Source organism: Lagenorhynchus albirostris, chromosome 16 (genome assembly GCF_949774975.1).
Source record: "Lagenorhynchus albirostris chromosome 16, mLagAlb1.1, whole genome shotgun sequence".
Classification (NCBI taxonomy): Eukaryota; Metazoa; Chordata; class Mammalia; order Artiodactyla; family Delphinidae; genus Lagenorhynchus; species Lagenorhynchus albirostris.
The window spans coordinates 30749240-30765810 of NC_083110.1; the positions used below are offsets into that span (position 1 = coordinate 30749240).

Consider the following 16571-nt stretch of genomic DNA (forward strand, 5'->3'; position numbering starts at 1 on the left):
AATAAATATATTCATATATTGCGTAGGTGTCCTTTTTTCAAAAAAATAAACTTTATTTTTTAGAATAGTTTTAGATTTACAAAAAAGTTCAAATAGAGTTCTCATAAACTCCAGTTTCTGCTATTACTATCTTTTATTAGCATGGTGTTTTACTACAGCGAATGAGCCAATATTGATGCGTTATTATTAATTAAACTCCATACTTTATTCAGATGTCATTAGTTTTTAGCTAATGCCCTTTTTCCAGAATCCCATCCAGGATACAACGTTACATTTAGTTTTCGCATCTCCTCAGGCTTCTCTTGGCTGTGACAGTGTGTGTCTCAGACTTTCCTTGGTTTTGATGCCCTTGACAATTTTGAGGAGTACTGGTCAAGTTTTCCGTAAAATATCCCTGAACTGGGATTTGTCTCATCTTTTTCTTACGATTAAACTGTGATTATGTATACTTGTGAGGAAGACCACAATCGGTACATACTATCACTGTTGATTTAACATTCTTGATGTTGACCTTGATCATCTGGCTAAGGTAGGTGGTCGCGGTTTCTGCACTACAAAGCTACTCTCCCACCCCCATCTCCATTTCCATACTGTTATGTCACCTTTTCAACGTAGAGAGGGTCACCTTTTTAATGTACACAGTCACTAAGTAAGGTACACTGGGCTGGAGGGGGCTTGGGTAAATCCCCTCCCCACGAGTGCGGCGCAGGGCAGGACCGGTGGCGGGAGGCGGTGGGGAGAACTGGCTCCTCGCCTACCTCCAGGCGCCTGCTGTATCCTCCTCCCGCGACAGAAGGCCCTTTAGCTTCCTTCCCCTGCTCGGGGAGGATGCTCGCAGCCTGCGGGCCCAGGACAGCCCTAACCTGGGGGCGGGGCCGAGCGCAGACCACGCCCCTAGGGCCCGTCCCGCCCTGGCGCACGCGGCTCCGCCCCGGGGCGCGTTGGGGCGGCGGGAGAGGGGAGTTTTCCGCCCAACGGCTCCTCCTCCAGACCCTCCCTGACTGCTGAGCAGCTCGCGGGTCCCGAGTGTCCAGCGAGCCCCGAGAGCGTGAGTGGGACATAACTCGAGGCTGGTACGAGGTGCCGCGCCTAGGACGCCCGCAGAGAGAGCCGCTGCTGCCCGCGTCCCCGTTCGCCCCTCGCGGTCCCCCACCCCGGTGGCCAGTGGCTAGGTGAGTGAGGGTTCCCCGGCCTGCTGGGGGCAAGGGACGGGGCGGTGGCAGGGTTACGCGGCCCCCGCCGGAAGGCCCCGGACTGTTCCTCGCCCCCTCCCGGTCCGGCCCTGCGGCTTCCTGGTTACACGGCGTGTAACCGTAAGGGGGCAGGTGTCGGGCTGGTCCCGGACGGGCTGAGTCAGCCTGGCTGCCCAGCTCGGTCAACGGCGGGGAGCCCTCCCTGTGGGGTGGGGGGTGCACAGGCGGGGCCCACAGTGGCCAGGGCCACGTGATTGTGCTGCTCCGCCGGAGTCTGGGGCTCAGGGCCTGGGCCGGATTGGGACCGGGTGAACCTGCGACAAGAAGGCGACTGGCTGGTGTGGGGATGGCCGGTGGCCACGGCCCCTCTGACCCCGTTGAGTTCTCGGGAGTGTGTGTACCCTTCTGGGAAGGGCTTATGTTGAGGAGAGCTAGCAGAGGAGGCTGCCTTCAGGAACTTTCCTCCGGAACTGGAAAGACGGAAATTCCTGGGAGCTGCTAGTTGGAGTTGATTTGCAAGGCACTCTGTTTGAGAGAACGCGGGATCTCTCCCAGGTGCTGTGTTCACCTGTGTGTTTACCTTCGCTGCCTTTCCTCCATTTCAACCTTGAGCTACAGTTTCAGGGAGGGATTCTTGACTTTTACCTCCCGCTGGGCTCTACCCAGTACCCTGAAGATTTAAAAAGGTAGAAACGCATCTGTTGGCCTAAAGGAGGGCTGTGCAGTTAATCAGCTTGAGACTTTGGGGAGAAGCTAAGCTAGACAGTTCTAGCCCAAGCTGGGAACAGTTTGCCTGGCACATTTCTGTCCCTGCCCCTCTAATCAGTGACCTTTCTTCGGAGATTGGGTGTTTTAGGACAGACCTGGGGGATCTGTGGTAGCCCGCCGCTCTGCCTTCCCTCCCTGCCGTCACTTTGCTCCCTGCTGCTTTGACCTGGGCATGGAGTGGCCCTGGGAGGGGTGAGCCTCTGCCCTGCCCCACGGCAGGGACAAAAGTTTACAGGGCAGTGCCAGGCTGAGTCCAGGAGCTGGACAGGTAGGGCGTGCTATCTTTCTCCCCCCCCACCCCGGACTGGCTCTCATTATACTCCTCCATTCCTTCCTTGTTTCAGTCAGTTGTTGGGGATTCCAGGAGGATTAACAGGGCCCCTTCCCTCAAGGCACTCTTCATGCTAGGGTGTTCCCTGCCAGGAGAGGCCAGGTGAGGTGCCAGGGCTATTTGTTGCCCTGGCGTGGGGTGCTCACTACTTTGGGCTCCTGCATCCCTCCCGAATCTCACCTCTTACTGGTCTCTATGCCTTCATTTCCTCATCTTTAAAGTGGGGGTAGTAATAATACCTACCTCACAGGGTTATGGTGAGGATTAAATGAGTTAATATACTTAATAACCATACAGCTCAGGCACTGATCTGAACAGGTGGTGACTGGTGCACCATACCCCTGTGTCGCAGGATAGACGTAAAGCTTACAGCAGGGCCTGGCGCATGAGTAATCATCTGGAAGAGTCAACAGTAATAATAACAATAGCTATCACTCCCTTCGTGCCCTGAAGGGCCGAGTTGAATTACTCTCCTTCTGACCTGTTCCTCTGTCATAGCTCATGCTGTTCTGCCCTCCTTCTCCCAGTTTTGCGTGTTATTCACCACCCTCCTGGGAGCCATCCAGGTGCCTGGAGCAGGAAGGGACAAGACATGCTGTGAGCCCATGCAGCCCTCCTCCACTCCTTTGGCATCACTTCTCAAAACTCGCCTTGGAGTAATAATTATATGGCCACAAGTCTTCTCCCTGCCCCGTCCTCTGTGTCTGGAGGGTGGGGGGTATTTCTCACTCATCTCTTGGTCTCAGAGCATCCAGAAGGGACCTTGCCGAATGTCGGTACTCAGTAGATATTAGCTAAGTGAAAGAGGCAGGCCAGGGAAGTAAGGTTTCCCTGTTCTTAAAATGTTTGACTTTGGAAACTGAATTTGGATAGGCCAAAAAAACCCAACAACTTGGGAGAGTGAGATGGAAGTGAGTCCAGACTGAGAGGTGGGCCTAGGAACTGGCTGAGAGGCCAAGTGGGAGTCGCCTTGGACTCCTTTATGTCTCCAGGGCAAGGATGGTAGTCAGGGCTCATCTTGGATTGCTGCACCTAAGATCCATTAGTGATGCCTTGGCCACGTGATTCTGGGAGGATGGGTAGTTTGAGGTGGTAGGAGTGAGAATTGAGCCAGAATAGGTGAGTGTGGGTTTTTCTTGGGAATTCACTTGGGCGGGGAGGGGAAACCCTGTGTGGGCAGGAGGTGAACGTAGAAATGAAATCTGTGCCGAGTGCTGGATGTTCAGAGGACCCAGGGTCTTTGTGGAGCTCCCCTTCCTTCCTGCTCCTTCCTCTTCTCAGCTGCTGTCTTTTCCCTCCCGCTAAGCCTGAAGCAAGTCCCTGATACTTGCCCCATGGGGACCACTGGAGGAAGATTCTGTGTATAGGTGTATTTTACAATCACAGCCAAGCAAACAGACTCAGGTTTCTCTGAGTTTTTCTCCTCAGCACCCTGTGAGCCCATTGCCTGCAGAACATCAGGAATCTGAGGGCTACCTAAATAGAAAAGCTCTTAGGGGAAATGAAGACACCAAAGTTTCCTTGTTGGGAATTTGCATTTTTGAAAGGAGTTGTGAAATTCATGGCGCTTTCTAATAACCCTGAAACCATACCATATTAAGCCTACTGACCCTGAGCCCGGGTACCCCATGAAATAAAGGTCTGATTTCACGTGGTGGTTTGTATTTGGGAGAATCCTGACAGTGCAACATGTACAGTGACTTGAACCACAGCTGGCTTTGCTCCTGATGTGAGAAAGTAACAGGTGAGGCCAATGGAGGGGTGAGGAGACAGAGTTCTCATCCGTGCTTGGTATCCTGGGACAAGCCACATAGCCACACAGAGTCCCAGAGTTCTGGGTGGTAAAATGCCTACCTCACGTGGTGGTTTGCACAATCTGGTGAGGTGATGTTTGCAAAAGGGGTTTGAGATCAGTTAGGGGGTGGTAATGGCAGTGTTGATATCTTCGTTGTGTGCCTGCAAGGAATCTTGAAGCTGGGGGTGGAGTGTGCAGATGGCAGGTAGCTGACTCCTGGTTCTGTGATCTCTGAGTGTCTAGTCTTCCAGGGGCTTGTGCTCCTGAAGGTCCCACTGCCTTAGCAGAAAAAAAGGGGGAGGAGTCACTCCTGAAATTGAGAGGGAAGTCAGGAGCCCCCAGCCTCTTACACCTGTAGCTGGGGAGAGACTGGCTTAGAGGACAGCGTGAGGGACAAGGAGAAACTCAGAGGCTGATAACAGGGAGCCAGAGAGAGTATATGGCAGATTAAGCCTGGGGAGTGGCATCCCTGGGGGAAAAGGGTGTGTATGTGGGGGGCTGGTGATAGCAGACATCAGCTTGCTGTGTCCACCTAAAAGGTCACGGCTATTTTAGGAAGCGGGTGACAAGGGATATTTCTATTGAACTCAGTGTTAGTGAGTATCCACTGTTTGCCTAGCCTGTGCTGGGAGCACAAAAGCAGAGGCCACCCCTACCGGCCCTAGGTTGTCCCCTGCCTGTTCTGTAGTACAGATGTAAAATAATTTATTCAACCTTTCCCCCATTGCTGGGTATGGAGACTGTTGACTATTTTTATAGTTAGAAATGGTGTTGGAGTAAACAATCTATAAAATCCTGTTTGGAATGTCACTGAATGTTTTATTTATAAGGAAGAGTTCACATTTTTATGATATTAAGTTTTCCAAATCAGGGACAGATTACAGGCCTTGTGATGTAGAATGTCTTCATTAGATATTAAGAATAGGATTCTAATTGGATATGCTGGAGATATATATATATATCTCATAAAATATATGTCATATAATTTGGAAATTATTTGTAAATAATTTTTTTTATCCCTACCTTTTTTTTCTGTTTGTTGGTCATTCATTTCAACCTTTATTGTTACTCATTTCTTTTTACTTCTGGCTTATTTTGTTGCTCTACTTCTATTTTATTTATTTATTTATTTTTATTATTTTTTTGTGTGGTAGGCGGGCCTCTCACTGTTGTGACCTCTCCCGCTGCGGAGCACAGGCTCCGGACGCGCAGGCTCAGCGGCCATGGCTCACGGGCCCAGCCGCTCCGTGGCATGTGGGATCCTCACGGACTGGGGCACGAACTTGCGTGCCCCGCATCGGCAGGCAGACCCCCAACCACTGCGCCACCAGGGAAGCCCTGTTGCTCTACTTTTAACATCTAAATTGGTTCATTTATTTTTAGTGTTTTATTTTAATTAAAAAAGTATATAAAGCTCAGCGTTTTCCTCTGAGTACAACTCTAGCCAATGGGCCTTTGTATGAAATGCTCACCTTTCCATTGCTTTCTAGTACTCTGTAGATCAGTTTTGATCCAAGAATTTTTTAGAAGGCAACGTCCTGAATTTTTGAGTAAGTTTTGTGGGGGGTATGGTCATATTTTAATGTTGACTGCTAGTTTTATTGAGTGAATGTGCTCAGCAAAATCTCTTGTTGGACTGTATTAAGATTTTCTTTGTGGCCAGCTACACAATCAATGTGAAAAGGTTTCATGGACGTGTACTCTCTGTGGGATACAGACTTCAGATACATCTGTGATCTTGAGGTTGCCCTCTGCATCCCTGCTTATTGAATCTTTTTTTTGAGTCAAGCTCAACTTATATTTGTCTTGGATTTATGAATTTGGCATGCATGTTTGGTGTATACAGGTTTATCAAGTTTACCTTTGTGGATTGTACCTTTTGTCTTTTGCTTATTCAATGCTTTTGGCCTTTGGCCTTAAATTCTGTATTAACTCTTTTAGGAGCATATATCGCCAAGAATCTGGGAGAATCCCTTCTTCTTTACAGTCCTAAAATTAGTGACTAAGTGCATTTTATAGGACAGTAAGTGAAAGCCTCAGAAATTTGGAGGCAGGCGTCAGTCAGGGAGGAGGGGGTAAGCCGCATCCTTTAGTTTCCACTCAGACTCATGCAGAGCAGGTAGTAATCAGACTGCCCCCGCTTGCTTCTGAGTCAGGATTACTGTGAGCTCCCCCTCCTTGCCTGTCCCAGTGGCCCCCATGATAGCCAGGTTTTAGGAGGGATGGATAAAAGGAGATCTGTCTGCAACGCCCAGGGATGGGCCTGAGTACCACTCCTCTGCCTTTGTGTTTGGTTCCCCCCCATCCCTTAGGTCCAAGGAGGTGGACGGCTGTGACTCGCAATTACATTTCCTTCCTCATCTGAAGCGGCAAGGCGTACTTTCTCTTTTCCCCAAGGGATATGACAAAACAGTACACAAAAATGTCCCAGGGCCAAATGTCAGGTATAAAGACTTGGGCCACAAGTTTTACACTCATTTCTATGCTTGTGTTTTAAGTCACATAAACTATTTCAAGGGACTAGAATGGCCTAAGCCCTGTTGTACCATGGATTCCTAGGGGGTAGTTTTCCAAGTCTTTTGTTTCCAGATGGCTGAGAAATGGTTGGAAAAAACCCTCAGTTTGCAGAGGCAGGATTATTGGAAAGTCCTCAACATGTTTTTAATATTAATATTTCCACTTCTGGTTTGTCTTTGTGTTTACCTAGTATGTCTTTGCCTTAATTTTTAACTTTTCTTTCTCATTTAAAAAAAAAAGTGTTTCTCTTGTAATCAGCACGTGACTGGGGTTCGGGGACATGGCAGAAGGCAGTGATAATAGCAACAAACCGAATTTGGTCATTTCTGTCTTTGGTAGAGAATTCAGACTGTTTGCATACCAGATAGTCTTGATTTTATTTCTTGTGTCTTGTTTTCTGTTTATTATTTACTATACTTGGATGTTGTTTCTTTCCTGATTTCTGCTGTCTGGGTTAAGTTTCTCATCATTCCTCTTCCTTCCTCTTCCCCACCCACTTGCATTAGGATTCAGGTTTGGCCATGATTTAAGAGAGGAGTTTCTCGATCTCCAGAAATTGGAGTCCAGAGTTAATAAGTGTCTGTTCCATGAGGTTGTCCAGGCACGAGGCTCCTTATGAAAATTTGCTCCCAGCATTCTTCAGGGCTTTGGTTTACAACCTTGAGCATGTTTAAGAATAACTGGCAAGGTTTGTTAAAACACGGATTCCTGGGCCCCACCCCTAAAGGTTCTGATTTAGGGGGTCTGTGGTGAGGCCCGAGAAATTTCCTTTATGACAGGCACCCAGGTTGTGCTGATTCGACCAGTCTGGGGACCACACTTGGGCAGTGTTGCTCTGGGTGCTTCCCTTACCTGCAAGGCCCAGGACAGCTGACTCCCTGACAGGGCCCTGCCTTGCTGCCAGGGAGGCCTGGAAACATAGTCCTTGTTTGGGGCTGCCATGTGCCAGGCTGCAGGCAGTGTTCTGTCATGGAAGCAAGAGGGGGCAGATGGTTGAGGGGGGTGACGACTGAAGTTTCTGGAACACCACCCACTGGTGTCCTCAGTCTGAAACTACTCCTGTGCTTGTCGGTTTTGCCACTGGCTAAGCCAGCCTTCCTCGGGTTAGGAAGTAGGAATGGTATCTTGTGACAGGGGCAAGCCAGCAGGCAGTGCAGGGGGCGGCAGCCTCCGATCCTGAGGGCAAGTTGCTGCTGCTACTTTTCTCATGCTCTGAGGGTCTCGCTGCTTCCAGGCCATTCCCAATAGTCAGGTCTGGCAGCCATTCGTTCTGCCACTTGGAGTCACCTCCTGATCTTAGAGGGCCCTCGGGATGCGGGGGCGGGTGTCCCTCCAAGACCCAGCTTTGGGATGGAGAGAGTCTAACTGTGCTTCCTTCTCCCGACTTACCTTCATCAACTCCAGGTGTGACACATCATTGTCTATTTCTGGGAGAGCTTGGGGACAGAGACCATTTGAACCCTGAACTGAGTTGGGCTGTGGGTCAGTGCGGCTCCTGATACCCTGGAGAGATCAAAACAAGAGGCTGCCAGCCCCTGCTCTCTGCTCTTGTTAACTCATGGGGGTGGACCTGGAGAGAAGCAGTGTCCCAGAGGCTTCCCTGGGCAGAGGGTGCTTTCTCTGTGGCTTGATGATGTGGGGCTTTATTCGGAGGCAGCAGAGTCATTTTCTCATTCTGTCTTTCCCAGGGTAGCCTTTGCATTTCCAAGTCCATTCTCCAGCCCTGGAAGGTGGAATGGCGCCCAGAAGCGTGAGTGGCAGGGAGCCAGCCTGGGCCGCGATGCATCGGCCGGGAGGTCGAGAAACATGACTTGAGTCTTTGTCCTGTCCCAGCCGATCCTGAGAGCCCAGGCAGGCCTTGCTCTCTAGGCCTTGGCTCTCACCTCAGTAAAACAAGCTGGTTGAGTCAAAGAAACTCCTGAAGGCCCCTTCCAGCCCTGATATTGTAGGGTTCCTGTGTAATCCAAATGCCAGCGCACTGGGAATTGGCTTTATTATTTTTATTTTTTTAAATAATTTTTATGTATTTTATTTATTTATTTATTATTTTTGGCTGCATTGGATCTTCGTTTTTGCGCACGGGCTTTATCTGGTTGCGGCGAGCGGGGGCTACTCCTCGTTGCGGTGCGCGGGCTTCCCACTGCGGCGGCTTCTCTTGTTGCAGAGCACGGGCTCTAGGTGCGCACAGGCTTCAGTAGTTGTGGCATGCGGGCTCAGTAGTTGTGGCTTGCGGGATCTAGAGCTCAGGCTCAGTAGTTGTGGCGCACGGGCTTCGTTGCTCCGCAGCATGTGGGATCTTCCCGGACCAGGGCTCAAACCCATGTCCCCTGCATTGGCAGGCGGATTCTTAACCACTGCATCACCAGGGAAGGCCTGGCTTTATTTCTAAGAGGTGTCTTTCTGAGCCTGCTTGCTCAAGTTCAACCCCTTGGTCAGGCCTGGACACTGGTCCGTGGCCACTCTCCAGCCTGCTTTGCCCGGAACTTCTCCAGGCTGGGCCTCCCCAGGTGCCAGCCCTCGGAGGGCAGTGTCTGAGGCACTGTCTGGCTAATGATTGACATGGGCTCCAGCTATTCCTAATTCATGGGTGTGAGTGAGGAGTTGAATGTTTAACAGCACTTTCTATGGGCTTTTTGTTCAGTGCCTGGGAAAGGACGGTCAGGGTTGGTGGAATGCGGCCCTGGGGCTCACTGGCTTGCTCCTGGGGCCTTATGGCATCTGTGACCCACACCTCAGAGGTGAGGCAGTGCCCCAGCAGAGTCGGGGATGTTCATACGCCCTCTCACATAACTTGAGGTTCTACCTTGTCGTGGGAGGGAGAGAGGGAATGTCTTAGATCAGTCCTTTCTGCCCCCAGAATTCCTGGAGCCCCTGTACCAGAAGCTCTGACTGAAGAGGTCATTGAGACAGGTGCCACCAGGGTGTGAAAGAGATGAATCAGGGTACACTGGTGTCCTGTTGGTGTGTGTCAGGGACCTTGCTGTGCCCTGCCCCATACTGGCCAGTGGAGGAGGAGAGAAGAGGCCTGTCCTATAGCCTGGGCACTGACTTTCTCACTGGGAGGCCTAGAAAAAGTAATTCTGGCTCGGGCACTAGTCTGGTGTGTGATCCTTGCTTGTCAAGAATTATCCCTGAGCCTTAGTTCCCTTGAGGTGATAATACCTCTCTTGCAGGATCATTTCAAAGGTTAATGAGGTGATATATAATGCGGTAATATATGTATTAATACCTGTCATAGGTACTGGAAAAGGGGGAGTATTGTTAGAGCACTAAGAAGACATAGAAAACATTTTAGGCCAAGTGCTGGTAAGTTCTAGAAAGGGAGATCATCGTTGTGGGTGGAGAGATCAGGGTGGGCTTCCTGAAAGAAGTGGGGCTCCATCTGGCTAAAAGGAAAGCCAGAATTGACTTAGGCTTAAGGAAGGCACAAAGGAGATAGGAGGACAGACCAGGTAGAGGGACTGTTTGAGCAGAAGTTCTGAAGATGGAAAGTGCTGAGGTATTGGCTTGACTGAGCTACAGACATGCATTTCCTGCATTCTTTCCATCACACAGAGACCTCCAGGGACCTTCCATTTTCTTGCCATGGCATAGCCCAGGGCGGGTTGGCAGGCTTTAGCATCCCACCTGCACAGTGATCAGCCCCACCTGAGATCTGAAAGAGCATCTTCTCCTCCAGGGTGATCTGCAGATTCTGACGGGGATTTCTTTTCAGCTTCCAGCTGAATAAGACTGGCTGGGGACTTGGTCACCATTAGAAGAGCAGCCCTTGATAAGTGCTATTTGAAGGAGAGATTTCCTGGGGCTTCCAGGAGCTGGAGTATATACTCTGTCAGGTCTTCTAGGTTTGAAGGGACTAGGCCTTTCCAAAGGCTTTGAACAGGCCCCAGGACTGTAGAGGCCCAGGGACTCCCTGCTGCCTTTAGGTCTTTAGTCTTGTGCGCCACCCCTCTCCCCACCTCTTAACTGGCAGGGCCCTGGATGAACATCTGTTCCTTTCATTGCAAATATCGGTACCTGCAGGGACTGCCCTGGTGGGGACAGTGGGCAGCCGGAACAGGCATCTTGGATGAAGGGGCAGCTGCTGCAGCCCTAGCTGTGTGCCACCACGTGGGAATGTAGGACCCTTGTTGCCAGGTTTCCTGTTTTTCCATTTAAAACAAAATTTAAGTGGGAGAGTCTCTTTTGTGGCCTCACCTCTCCCCTCCCCACAACAAAATAAATGTTTGTGAACTACAAAACCTCCAGGGAGCCCCAGGTCCTGGGCAGCACAAACTGACAAGCACGGATCCCTTGCATCCTCACTCATTTAACAGATGAGGGAGAGATGCCCAGGGGAGCTTGGGTTCGCCAAGGCCCATCCATCAGAGAGAAGCCGCTTTCCTAGACACCACGCCTCCCACCTCTCCTCCCTCCTCCTCTCTGCTCTCAGAGCCCTTTCCTCATTCTCAGCCTTAATCTCCATTCTGCCTGGGAGTGGCTCTTAAACATTTTGTGGGTATTTTCCTGTGATTGCTCTTTTGTGTTTATCTCCCCAGCTAGAGGGAAAGCCTGGTGCAGGTCAGAACTTTTGTTTTTTCCTCCTGTGCTCCAGGAAGTCTAGCCCAGCACTGGATGCCTCTCTGAGCCCAGAGGTGGAACTAGTGTTAAGCTAATGAAACTTAACCTTCAGGTTGAAGCCCCCCCACCCCCCCAGTCACTTGCATGTGGCCTTTGCAAGGCTGTGGGAGAGGCCCTGCAAGTGAATTCACAAAGTCATATAGTTTTGTAGAATTTGCAAGAAAGTATTCTGCATCCAGGGTCTTAAAAGGGCCCCTAAAATTATATAGGCTTCAGGCGCAACAAAACCTGAACCTCCCTCTAAAGATGCTGTGAAAACTCAGCCATTGGCTTGGGTCCTGCCTTTTGGACAGTGGGCCCTTGGCTTGGGAGCAGGAAGTGGGCGGGTCCTGAGCCAGCCCTGGGAGGATCTTGCTGTGTCACCTTGGCCTGTCACTTCCACTCTGGTTGTCAGTTTCTCCACTTGTGAAATAGGAGCCGGGGTGGGGTGGGCGGGAATGAACTGAGTCGTCTCTAGGGCAGAATGATCTCTGGTGTCCCAGTTGCTTGGTTTTGGCTGGCTGGGTGTGATTTTCTTTTTTTTATTGGGGTATAATTGCTTTACAATGGTGTGTTAGTTTCTGCTTTACAACAAAGTGAATCAGCCATACATATACACATGTTCCCATATCTCCTCCCTCTTATATCTCCCTCCCTCCCACCCTCCCCATCCCACCCCTCCAGGCGGTCACAAAGCACTGAGCTGATATCCCTGTGCTATGCGGCTGCTTCCCACTAGCTATCTACCTTACGTTTGGTAGTGTATATATGTCCATGCCTCTCTCTCGCTCTGTCACAGCTCACCCTTCCCCCTCCCCATATCCTCAAGTCCATGCTCTAGTAGGTCTGTGTCTTTATTCCTGTCTTACCCCTAGGTTCTTCATGACATTTTTTTTTCCTTAAATTCCATATATATGTGTTAGCATACGGTATTTGTTTTTCTCCTTCTGACTTACTTCACTCTGTATGACAGACTCTAGGTCTATCCACCTCATTACAAGTAGCTGGGTGTGATTTGATTGCCCACCAACCCGAACATCACACTGCCCACCTTTCCCCTCCCAAGAGCATTTGCATTGCTGGCTGGGTGTGCCTGGCCAGCCATAGGGAACCCACTCACAAGCCCTGGGTCTCACCATGGTGACTTTGTTGATTGATAATAATACAAGCAAGCAAAGCTTTACTGAGTGAGCTCTTATTCCCAGACATGTAGGAGACGTGAGCACCTGGTCCCTCCCTTCTCGGTGGAATGGTTTTTTCTGTGGTCTTGGTTTATTGCTTCTCTTGCTGACTGAGGTAGACTTGTGCACTGATCTCTTATACAAAGAGAGGCTTTTCAAAGAGGACACCATGGAAAGATCTGGAGGGAAGGAGAGAAGCAGTGGTCACTGTATGTACTTGCTTTCTATTGCTGCTGTAGCAATTTATTCATATTTAGTGGCTTAAAACCACACAGCTTTTTTTTTTTAATACCATTTTAACCATTTTTCGGTCTGCTGTTTGGTGGCATTAAGTACATTCATATTATTGTGTAACCGTCACCACCATCCATCTCCAGAACTTTTCATCTTCCCAAACTGAAACTCTGTCTCCATTAAACACTAACCCCAGACTCCACTCTCCCCTCCCCCCAGCCCTCGGCACCACCATTCTACTTTCTGTTTCTGAATCGGACTACTCCAGGTGCCTCACAGAAGTGGACTCATAGAGTATTTATCTTTTTTTTTTTTTTTTTTTTTTGCGGTACGTGAGCCTCTCACTGTTGTGGCCTCTCCCGTTGCGGAGCACAGGCTCCAGACGCGCAGGCTCAGCAGCCATGGCTCACGGGCCCAGCCGCTCCGCAGCATGTGGGATCATCCCAGATCGGGGCACGAACCTGTGTCCCCTGCATCAGCAGGCGGACTCTCAAACACTGCGCCACCAGGGAAGCCCCGTATTTATCTTTTGACTGGCTTATTTCACTCAGCATAATGACCTCAAGATTCATCCATATTCTAGCATGCGTCAGAATTTGCTTCCTTTTTAAGGCCAGATACCCTTCTGTTATGTATATACTGCATTTAGCTTATCCATTCATCTGTTGATGGACATTTGGGTTGTTTCCACATTTTGGCCGCTGTGAACAATAACTTCCGTGAACACTGGTGTACAAATATGTTCGGGTCCTGCTTTCAGTTCTTTTGGGTACATATGCAGAAGTGGAATTGCTAGGTCGTACGTTTAATTTTTTGAGGAACTGCTCTACTGATTGCGGCTGCCCCATTTTAGCACATGACTTTACTGTCATACGGTTTTGTCTCACGGGTCTCCTGGTGTTTGTTGGCAGGGTTATATCTTTTCTGGAAGCTCTAGAGGGCAATCTGTTTCCTTGTCTTTTCTAGCTTCTAGAGGCTGTCTGCATTCTTTGGCTCCTGGCGCCCGTCGTGCATGGATGGAATCCCTCTCAAGCTTCTTATCTCTTTCTTTTCATCTTTATTTCTCCTCATCCTTTCCTTTCATCCTTAACATAGCAAGGAAAGGACTCATGGGTCCACCTGGATAATCTAGGATACACTACCCATCTCAAGGTTGGTAACCTTGATCACATCTGCAAAGCCCCTTTGTCATGTAGGGCAACGTAGTCACCAGTTCTGGGGGATCAGGGTGCAGTCTGTCTGTTGGGAATATTTTTGACATTGGAGGTTCAGAGAGGTTAAGTTGTCCTGTGAATGTCACACAGCAAGTGGTGAAGTTAGGACCCAGACCCTACCTACCAAGCTAATGCTCCTTAGGGAGTAAGTTAAAATTAACTGAGCACCTACTCTATACTAATAAGCTACATGATGGATAGCTTTATATGCGTGTATCAGTGCATCACATCCTCACCACCACACAGTAAGATGAATGTACTTTCCCCAGTTTTAAGGAGAAAGGCTCAAAGAGGTTAGGCAACATGCCCAAGGTCAAACGGCCAGCAAGTGGTAGAGCTAGAATTGGAACCATTGTCATTGGACCCTGTGTTTCTCCCTGGTTGCCCAGCAGCAGTGTTAGAAGATTCTATCAAGGCTGTGTGGGCTGTGGGTAAAATTCATACGACAGAGCTCTTGATGGGGGAGTGTGGGTTGTGCAAAGATGGGGGCACTGGTTTAGAGTGTGGGAAAGAGAGTAATTGGAGGTGGTAGAAGGACCTACGGAGGACCTGGGGTTGGATGTTATGAGACCCAGTGTTGGTGATGCTTAGACTGTGTGACCTGGATGAGCCACCCAGCCTCCCCTTCCCCACCCAGACAAGGGAGGGGTTCAGAGAAGGAGCTCCCCAAGTTCCTTTCCAGCTGAGCTTCTGACGGGTTCATTGTGCAGACAGTACCTGCCGCCGAGCTTGGAGTGAGGTGCACCCCTGTGGGCCCAGGCGATCCTGGAGGAACAGCGCTTGGATTGGAGTTTGCAGGAACTGGAGGGACTTGAGCGCCAAGTCTGGGACAGCCAGGAGGCCTCTAGTGCTCTGGGGCTTGCGCTCGATTTACATCCGCTAGTCCCGAGGAGCCCCTTCTGATCAGGTGGTGTGATTGCCGGCAGCTTCCCCACCGGAAGTGGTGAAACTGACAGACACAGACCTGCCTCCCCAAGCCTGAGCTGCACTCAGAAACAAACCACGGTTTCCGTATTTGGGGAAGGGGAAAGGGGTATGTGGGGAGGGGGGTATTTCCTTAGGTCCTGGCCACACCTTGGACTTAGGTGGGGGGATTTTTCTTTCACTGCCACTGTGTCTGTCACAAGAACCTTGGCGACTACAAGAACCGCAGCCTGAGCCCCCGTCATGTCTTGGGCCTGGTTGTCAGCCAAATACTGACACCATACCTGGGTTCACCTGCTTCCTCTGTGGCTGCTTTCCAGTCCTCAGAAATCCTGAATCGGGGTTGGCATTTGGTTAAGTGTTGGCTCTTCCGGAAGCCTGTTTGGTATGGGCACCTGCCACAGGGGTCTCTCCCGATGAGCTGGAGTGACCCAGGTTTGCCAGGGCTGTGCCGTGGAGGAGTTAGTAGAGAGACCTGCTGTGAATCTCCCTGTCTGCCTGCAGGTACTTTTCCATGAAGGTGTTCCCTCCTGCCTCGCCCCCTCCTCACTCCTTCTCCATTCCCACGACCTGGTCTGGAAAGGCAACTGAGAGCAGAGAATATGGTTTCTCTCAGGGCCGTCCCAGGGTGGACATGCGGACAGCAGGCTCCTGGGTGCGGGCACGGCTGGAGCTTTGTGCAGGCTGAGGCCCTGCTCCTGGGCAGGTTTCTTTTCCAAAGGCCTTCTCAAAGGTGCTTCCTGCTCCATCCCTCCCACCCCCTTTTTTTCCTGGAGCTTGGACCAAGCCTCCAGGGCACCCAGGCCTGCAGCAGGGTTGGAAAGAAAACACTGCCAGTTTCCTGTTGGTGGTTTCTCCTCGTGGAGATTGGAAAATCCAGCACAGCCATTCCCGTCCAGGATCTGCTGCTGCACTGGGCTTGGTGTGGGAGAAGGAACCAGCTGACTTTACTGCTCCTGTCCTCTGCCCTTCTTCACACTGTTCTGACCCCCAGCTCTCCACCCTGTGCCCTCCCTGCTCCCACATTTCTCATCCTGTGTATTATCAAATGGCCCAGGGTCCTCTGGGACCCTCTAATCCTGTTTGCTATTTTATGTTGGGGAAACTGATACAATGAGAGGTTAAATGATATCATGAGAACATATTTGATGTTAAACTGTTACTATCTACATTTAACAGATGTGGAAAACTGAAGCCCAGAAAGGTTAAATAACCTGCCCAAGACCACGCACCTCTTAGGGAGCAGAACTGGGATTCGAGCCTGGGCCACATCTGGCTTCAGAGTTCACGCTCCTCCCACCACCCTAGACTGCCTTTAGTGAGATGCTCGGGATCACGGGGAAACCTGGTGTCCTGCTTCCTAGGTCTGTTGTATTCCATCAACCAGTGTTTTTAAAGTTTTGGTCTTTGAAATACTAGCGTCTGGGGCTGGTGGGCCATGTGAGGAAGTACAGCGTAGGGGTAAAAGTCCTGAGCCTCGGAGCCTGGCTGCTTGGGCTTGAATCCTGGCTTATCATTTACTAGCTGTAACCTAGGGCAACTTGTATAATCTCTCCATACCTCAGTTTCCTTATCTCTTATACAGAGATCATAATCTTAGTATTTGTCTTATAGAGTTGTTGTAAAGTTCTATTCCATGTATAGCACTTAACACAGTGCCTAGTACATAATAAGTATTCGATAAATGTTAACTATTATTATTATTGCCTAGTAAGTTTGGGAAATTGAGGGAAAAAGTTAAGCAGGCACCTTTGTTACAGGACTTCTCAGAGCCTTTATTATCCTATTAAGTATTGGCACTTTTCCGGAAGGGGA

The 16571-nt window shown here is 50.0% G+C and overlaps 1 protein-coding gene across 1 annotated transcript in view; it reads left to right on the top strand.

Annotated features, from left to right (window-relative positions):
* The first annotated feature begins 945 nt into the window (after positions 1-945).
* ANXA11 (annexin A11) overlaps positions 946-16571 on the top strand; it is a 40867-nt gene continuing 25241 nt past the window's right edge. Inside the window, exon 1 of the mRNA XM_060127094.1 lies at positions 946-1172. The gene's annotated coding sequence lies outside the window, so the exon portion shown is untranslated. The remainder of the gene's footprint in view (positions 1173-16571) is intronic.